Source organism: Priapulus caudatus, unplaced genomic scaffold (genome assembly GCF_000485595.1).
Source record: "Priapulus caudatus unplaced genomic scaffold, Priapulus_caudatus-5.0.1 Scaffold191, whole genome shotgun sequence".
Classification (NCBI taxonomy): Eukaryota; Metazoa; Priapulida; class Priapulimorpha; order Priapulimorphida; family Priapulidae; genus Priapulus; species Priapulus caudatus.
The window spans coordinates 56295-63794 of NW_014577252.1; the positions used below are offsets into that span (position 1 = coordinate 56295).

A 7500-nucleotide genomic window follows, 5' to 3' on the forward strand; every position below is an offset into this window, starting at 1 on the left:
ATATATATATATATATATATATATATATATATATATAAGAGCGGTAATATATAGACTCATTACATAATAATTATTACACAGTCCATTCGCATTACGTTTTTGACAAAGTACTCGGGCATAATTGTAGGTTGTCACCGAGACAGTGTATGGTTGATGGCTAGTAACGACTAGCATAGACAGTGTGTCTGACCAGTAGTCCGCTCTAACATACCGCTGCTTATTGTCCGCACCGCGCGACGCCATGCGCTCGAGCGGTCGCAAAGAGTAGAACAAGCTTTGACCCATTCTTCGCGATTAGCTTATATTATTCGCTGGGCGTGACTTTCGTGAGCTCGAGGAAGTCCCCTGCTGCTTACTCGCGCGACCTCGGCGAAGTTAGCCGGTTCTTGGCGCGCGCCTGCGATCTGATTTCGCTACAGGTGTCTGCAAGCAGTCCATATATAGCTCGCGACGGCCGGCTCCCGGCTACTTACCGCAAATGTGATTATAGAGATAAATCCGTGACCCGTGCGATTACGTCACGATGACGCCACCCGGCCCGGCGATCGAGCGATTACTGTAAGTACTCGTAAGTAGTACCTCTGTGCTCGGACCGTAACCGCGCCTGTCCACACACGCGAGTGGTCGCTATAAATAGCAAACTACCAGGTAGAGGCGTCCTGCAAATATCCGACTGAATGACCGGATAATAGCGGTCAGAACTCTCTGTGTCTGTCGGTAGTAGTAGTTGTATGGATACCTTATAGTAATACATATGTGCACAAATCAATCCGCTCAGCATATATAGATGGCAGCACATATTCCATTAATTATAACTATACAGGTTGCAGGCGCTGTTTCATGCGCTTAGGTATGATGGCCGGGCTCAGATGGCTATATCGTATCCCCAGCTATCGTATCCCGGGCTATCAGAGACAAACCCCCAGAGTTAGAGATAATCGCGCGTTCCCATCCTTTTGTGAAGACTAGAATGGCCATTTGGGCCAACATATTAAAGCGCTAATGAAACAGCCCTAACAAGTTAAGAGCGCCCAGCACACATCGCGTGGATTATTACACCTATAATATCTCTGACGTCAAGGTGTCTTAAATGTGGCTAGATGAAACATTCGATCGGGCACTGTTCTGTGCAGAATACCAAATAACATAATTATTGCATTTTTCTATTGTGAGATAAAACATATTACTATTTAACCACCTAATTTCCGGCAATCGACTGTCCCTGTCACCAATCGATCGGCACCTCTGATAGTCCAGACAGTTTAGCGATGGTAAAAAATTCACTTTAAATATATTTCAAATTTACCGTACACTCTAATTCGAATGTACCTTACCCAGTCGTCGCACCATGTCGTGTTATACAGGTACGGCTATACTGTTTTCTCGTATGCGGAGCCTGCATAGCGAGGTGCACATAGCTAATAAGTGTGAGGTGTCTACACTCTACACAGTGGAACCACCTGTAGTGGTCCGAAAACCCCGCTGGTCCGCGGCATGGCTCTGGTCCTATTTAAGTGTCCTGGAAAAAAAACTGGGGGTCATCCTGCATTATAGTATAGATATAGTATAGCGATATAGTACATAATAGAGATATATTCATGGTATTGTTATGTAGACTTATACGAATAAAGGTATTTTTTAATATGGTTTTGGAAAACACATTGACAATGCGTTACGTGGACTTTCGGCATGTAGTTCGGTATGTAGAGTTATACCCCATTGTAGCGAGCAAACACATGAGCTTGCATGCTACTGCGTAATGGCGCGACGTAACCGTGCACCAGCTTACCCTAACGGGTGAAGGCGATCACAATACACAAGCCCCACCCACAACAGCCGGTCTGGTCCACGCGCTCGACCCACACCGTTACTATTAGTCACATATGGTTTCTTTACAATACCGTTCTTAACTCGCCTCCGGCATTTTCTCACTGAAAATTCGAACCAGTAGACGCAAGGAATTTCTGTAAATTTCTTCTTATACCGAATATTGTGTTTTTCATTATATTTGTTTATATACTAATTGAAATAATTGAAGGGGAGAGGCAGGGCGAGTTCTATATTTCTAACGGCTTTCCTTAACAATGCTGATTCATAATACCCATCGATGCAGATGCAGGTTTTCACATGAAGTAAATTTCAACGACGCACGTACGAATTATGGAACAGCGAATTAGCTGCTGGTCGGTAGAAGCAATCCTAGGATAATGAACCCTCTGGCGGCCGTGCAGAGCGTGTTCCCACGCGTTCGGCTACGTAAACAACGAAAATTTTGCTCGCGCATTGAAAAACACAGCTGCTAGCGATGGCAGACGGACTCAACGAACGCGTGACGAAGCGCGCGCTCACATAATGACCGCCTTTCTTGCGACAAGAATGATTCTAACGGTAAAACCGGAATTACAAACACGCCGAGCTCGGCCATCTGTCCCCCGCCTCGATCACCGTGTGCGTGCCAGCCATGCTGCGACACTGCCGGAACCGGCGAGCATTGTTGTCACGCGGCCGATGAAATATTAATCAGTGTTGAAGCGGTAAACGGTACACGGGGGGGGGGGGGGGGTCATTCCGCAACACTCAGCTGCCGGCGTCGATCTTTTGTGCCGAAATTGGCGGGAACCCAGCGCGAGTGTCGGGTGTCCGTTGTTTTTCGGAAGAACAAATATAGTGCCGGTCTGTGTGGCGTTATGTACGTAGGGAGCGCTGTTTATCGCAGGAATATATCGCCTGTTGGTACGCGCGGCACGACTATAATTGCCCGATGTAACGTGTAAAACTATCGGTGGTTATGTCTGCACGAAAACGGGAATGCGTTATTCTGTTGCTGTTTTTATGGAACAAAACCGACAATACTGTAGGATCGAATAAGTTACCTTTAGCTCTAAGTATATATGGATGATGTGCTTTTAAATTGCTACTATGAAGCACACTTATCGTCCTTCTAAGCTGCTTTACGTTATTAAAGCTATTCATACATTAGATATACTGTATTCTTGAGTTGAAAGTACATAAATTAACTATATGTAGCACATGCTGGTTTTGTAGTGCATGCCTCCAATGTAGAATGTAATATTGGCGTGATTATCATTTATCTTACAGTAGAGGAAAGCGGTGGTGGGGCCATCGATCCAAGCAGAATATACACGTTTTATACACGTATTGATACACATTTTTTCGGGAATTGCAGCGAATGTCGGGTCAGTCCATTTTCATGTAACCTCTTGTTCTATAGTAGAGGCAAAAGAAAGGGGTCACATTTAGGCAACTAGATAAGATATTCGCTATTCTATGAGTGTGCATACAGGTGTATATAATATAAGAGCGAGACACACGAAACAAGAAAGGCTAACTATACAATAGATATATAGAAAAATCAATCTGCATTTATATTAATGTCTATTTTCGTCCTTAGAGACGCACTCATGGGCTTCATGCTTATTATCAAACGCAATCTGTTTAGCTAGCTGCGGTGCTGGCATAACAACGACGTAATATATCACCAGGAGTAGATAAAGGTCCCTTTATCTACTCCTGATATCACATACCGCACACAAACGCGCGCGCGCACGCATGCAAACACATTTGTGTTTCTATGGCAACCGGTGCTCCTAATTAGACATAGTTTGTGTGTACGTGCGTGTTGTGTGTGTCTTTCTGTGCAAAATGATGTTATATTATGTCCATTCGATCATAATATCATTGTGATTTCAGTGTTAATAATAATTAACTTTGCAATCACTGTAAACTGTAGTGGCAGCAAAAATTTCAATAATGTCGAAGGCCTCGATTCATTTGTAAGTGTATATCACGGCCTCTCGTATGAATTTTCAAGGCTGCTCTTCCATCGAAATAGCTTACGCACGTGAGTCGGTAGAAATAATTTATTGGTAACATGTAATTGTAGGGCCTAATATCTATTGGTAATTATACATTGGCATTAGTAACACGTGAGGAATTCGTTAAAACGTCCCCGTGAGGTTCCATCGCCAGGAGGAGCTTGCGTTCCTACAGCGACTAGTGATGCCGGCCGCGTGCGGCTGCGCAGAAGATGCTGTAGACTGGAGGGCTTCCTGCCCACGCAGCGGCGTCGATGACGTATAGCTAGCCTACACGGCGTTTTACCGGCAGACTGTGGAGATCCTTTGCGGTGAGAAACGAGACGTGTGCGAGGTGCGGCATCCTTCTGGCAGAAGATCGGCCAACGCGGACTGTACACAAGCGTATTGTCGGTAAGCATGCCCGGATATGGTTGGAGCAGGATGAACGTGCATGAGCGGTCGCGAATGTGTGCGGAGAAAGTGATAGAGGGAAACGTGGAAGAGAGAAAGAGAGAGAGAGAGAGAGAGAAAGAAAGAGAGAGAGAGAGAGAGAGAGAGAGAGAGAGAGAGAGAGAGAGAGATGAGAGGTAGCAAGCGATGGAAAGATGGAGAAAGAGGGAATGGTCGAGGGAGAGAAAAGGATAAAAAAGAGATCGAGGGAGAGAAAGGGAGCGAGAGACGAGAAATTTGTGTACTTGTGTCATAACGATATATGTCATATTCACGAGAGCGCTACGGGAACTGTGGCAACGTACTGACAGTTATTTTATCTATAGGTCTGACGACAGCTCTCAACTGTCGTTTCTTAAATTTAATCGATGTTTTCTCACAATAGGGCCGCACCCCGTCACTGCAGGCCGACACGGACATGTTTTCTCAGCTCTGTCGCTATAACCTGCACGTAGTAGAGCTGTATAGGGCCGCCATGATGTCAGCAAAACGAACGCGCGATTCCGCCTATTGTTTCCGTTCATCCGCTGGTATAGGTCAACGGCCGGGTTACCACGCGCATACCGCGCGCTAACACTTTAACTCGTATGAACCTTTGTACGTATATATGTGTTCTGAGAACCATTGTAGTGATTCAGCCGCTGAACAGCTATATATAAACCCTATAAGTAAATTATGCTACTGTACGCCGCTGCGTAGCCACGGCGTGCAGACACGCTGTTTACTTTTCGCTAGATCAATAACTATGGCCGATAATGAAACGAGGCAAATTCTTCAATTTGTGGACACATACCGCGTCATATTAAATACGTTGTTGTGTCATCATGAAGAAATGGAGCGATGGCGGTTTTTCTGTCGCGGTGTCGTCACTGTCGTGCGTGTGTTTGTTATATCGATTAACGGTATGTAAGAGCGCGCACCGCTGCATGTGCGCTGTCTGCGCACGCGTGCAAGCGCGCGTGCATCGCTGCATGCGTGTGCTGTCTGAGCACGCGTGCAAGCGCGTGCCTTCCATCAGCGTGGGCGAGTGGGGGCTAAGTGGTCGTCCATAGGTGTGTGTGTACACAGGAAACAAGTTAAGCCATACCGCGACAGTCTTACACGGTCGTATCGCATTATTTGTTTTAATAATCACATACTGCATACACTCATGCAATAATATATCACATTTCATCATATTATTATCAGGAGTGAATAATAATAGATCATCTGTCGGATGTCTATTATTATTCACTCCTTATATGATATTTCACACCATATAGGGCACTATAATGCCGAATATTACCACACACGAAAAACGAGAACCGGTTTTTCCAGAGACGAAATTACGCAACATTGGTGAAATTTTGCGGTAGGCTATTACTATACGTGCCTCCTATGCTTGCAAATCGTATCCGTTGTGCTAATCACAAATAAATCGACCCCCACATGTAGCCTCTTGAATATTGATTGTGCTGGTGAATTGATGTGGCTGCTGAATAGTTATTTCAATGATCCTGAATATCGTATATTACTGCAATAAGCGCGATACATTTCACACTAATATATATATATACACCTTGTAGGATGACTGACCGTGTTTGGCCGGGTATCGTGTTGCTCCTTGTTATATTCCGTGAATTAGGACAACATCTGCTTCAGGGAATAGAAAACGCTTTACTGTAATCACTAGCGTGTATTTATAGTTTATAGTTTATAGGTAAAGCATCCTGCCCTCTGCAATTTCCTTCTAAATTCACCTAAATGCAGATAGTATTCGCTCAAATACCTAAAGAGATTTTTTTATGTTACCATACACCGATACGTGTATATACACAGCTACTCTAGCCACTTGTTTTGTTTTACCACAACTGGTTCGAGGGAGCTTAGTTGTAAAAAGCGCTCTTTACGCGCGCAAAATATCATGATGCCCATATACCGGGTACGCACATATACCTGCGCACGTAGTACGCACGCATACACATACACCACACACACACACACACACACACACACACACACACACACACACACACACACACACACACACACAAACAAACAAACAAACAAACAAACAAACAAACAAACACACACACACACTATATATATATGTATATATATATATATATATATATATATATATATATATATATATATATATATATATATATATATATATATTATATATATAAATTATATATATATACGGCGCAAGACAAAGAAGCGCGCGTGGGCTCGAAGCTATATGACGCAAGGTGCGCCGCATGTTACATCACATGCGGTGTTAGGTATTGCAGCTCCACGCCTGTTGAACAAAGCCATTGCACAACTGGGCTTGTCATTCCGCATAATTCCACACATAGGTGGAGCTATATGCCGCACCTGCAAGTACGTCCTCATATAGGAAACGAGTGAGTGAGAATGTGCGGTGCATGAGAGTGTGAGAGGTGCATTTTATATTTGCGTTCACAGACGAGTCCGGGTGCTACGCAGCGCAAAGCGACATCTACGGTAACCTATTCAGTTCAGGTAAGCATCAAACAATTTTTTCGTGTAGCCGTTCACGTCGCAAGTATTTTTGATATATAGTGAGAACGGCGAAGCAAATTCCTTTAATAAATTGTTCAGCGGGAGACTGATATATGATATATATAGGACGGATTGATTGCTTGCTGGACCGTATTTTTCTTGCTGCTGGTTGTGTGGATTTCTCATGAATATAACTTTCTAAAGTGCGTGCTCGTAATATTTTACACATCAATTGTGAATTAAGAGTACGCGATTAGGCCTATATGTCATAATGCTATTAGATATTACTATTGGCGTATCAGTTCACATAGTTTCATTTCACACATGTTTAAACTCCCAGTGACTGTTCTGTAACCTCGTAACTTCATAAAGATTAGTCTTCAAAGTCCAAGGTACTGTATAAAAAAAGGGAGAGACAAAGTCGATCAAATAGACAGATATCTATGCCAAGGGCGGTGCGTCCTTGAATCGCGTTGTTACATAATATTATTTGCTTGTGAAGCCCAATCGATTTCTCGGTACAAAATTCAGCGCGGTTGCAGTACAGCGCTAGACTAGTCTGTAATCTAGGGCGGATACATTTTTGTAGCTATTGTTGCCATAGCAACCGAATCTAAATTTGTGTTCAGTGCACGGTTTTGGTTAAGCCGAACTAATATGTACTCCTCTCAAATTTCAACCTCGTAATCTTCCAACAATCGTTCCAGATTTAAGCTTCAATTGA

General features: G+C 43.7%; 1 pseudogene; it reads left to right on the forward strand.

Moving 5' to 3' along the window:
• Positions 1-4101: 4101 nt before the first annotated feature.
• Positions 4102-7500, forward strand: part of LOC106807033 — an 11134-nt pseudogene continuing 7735 nt past the window's right edge.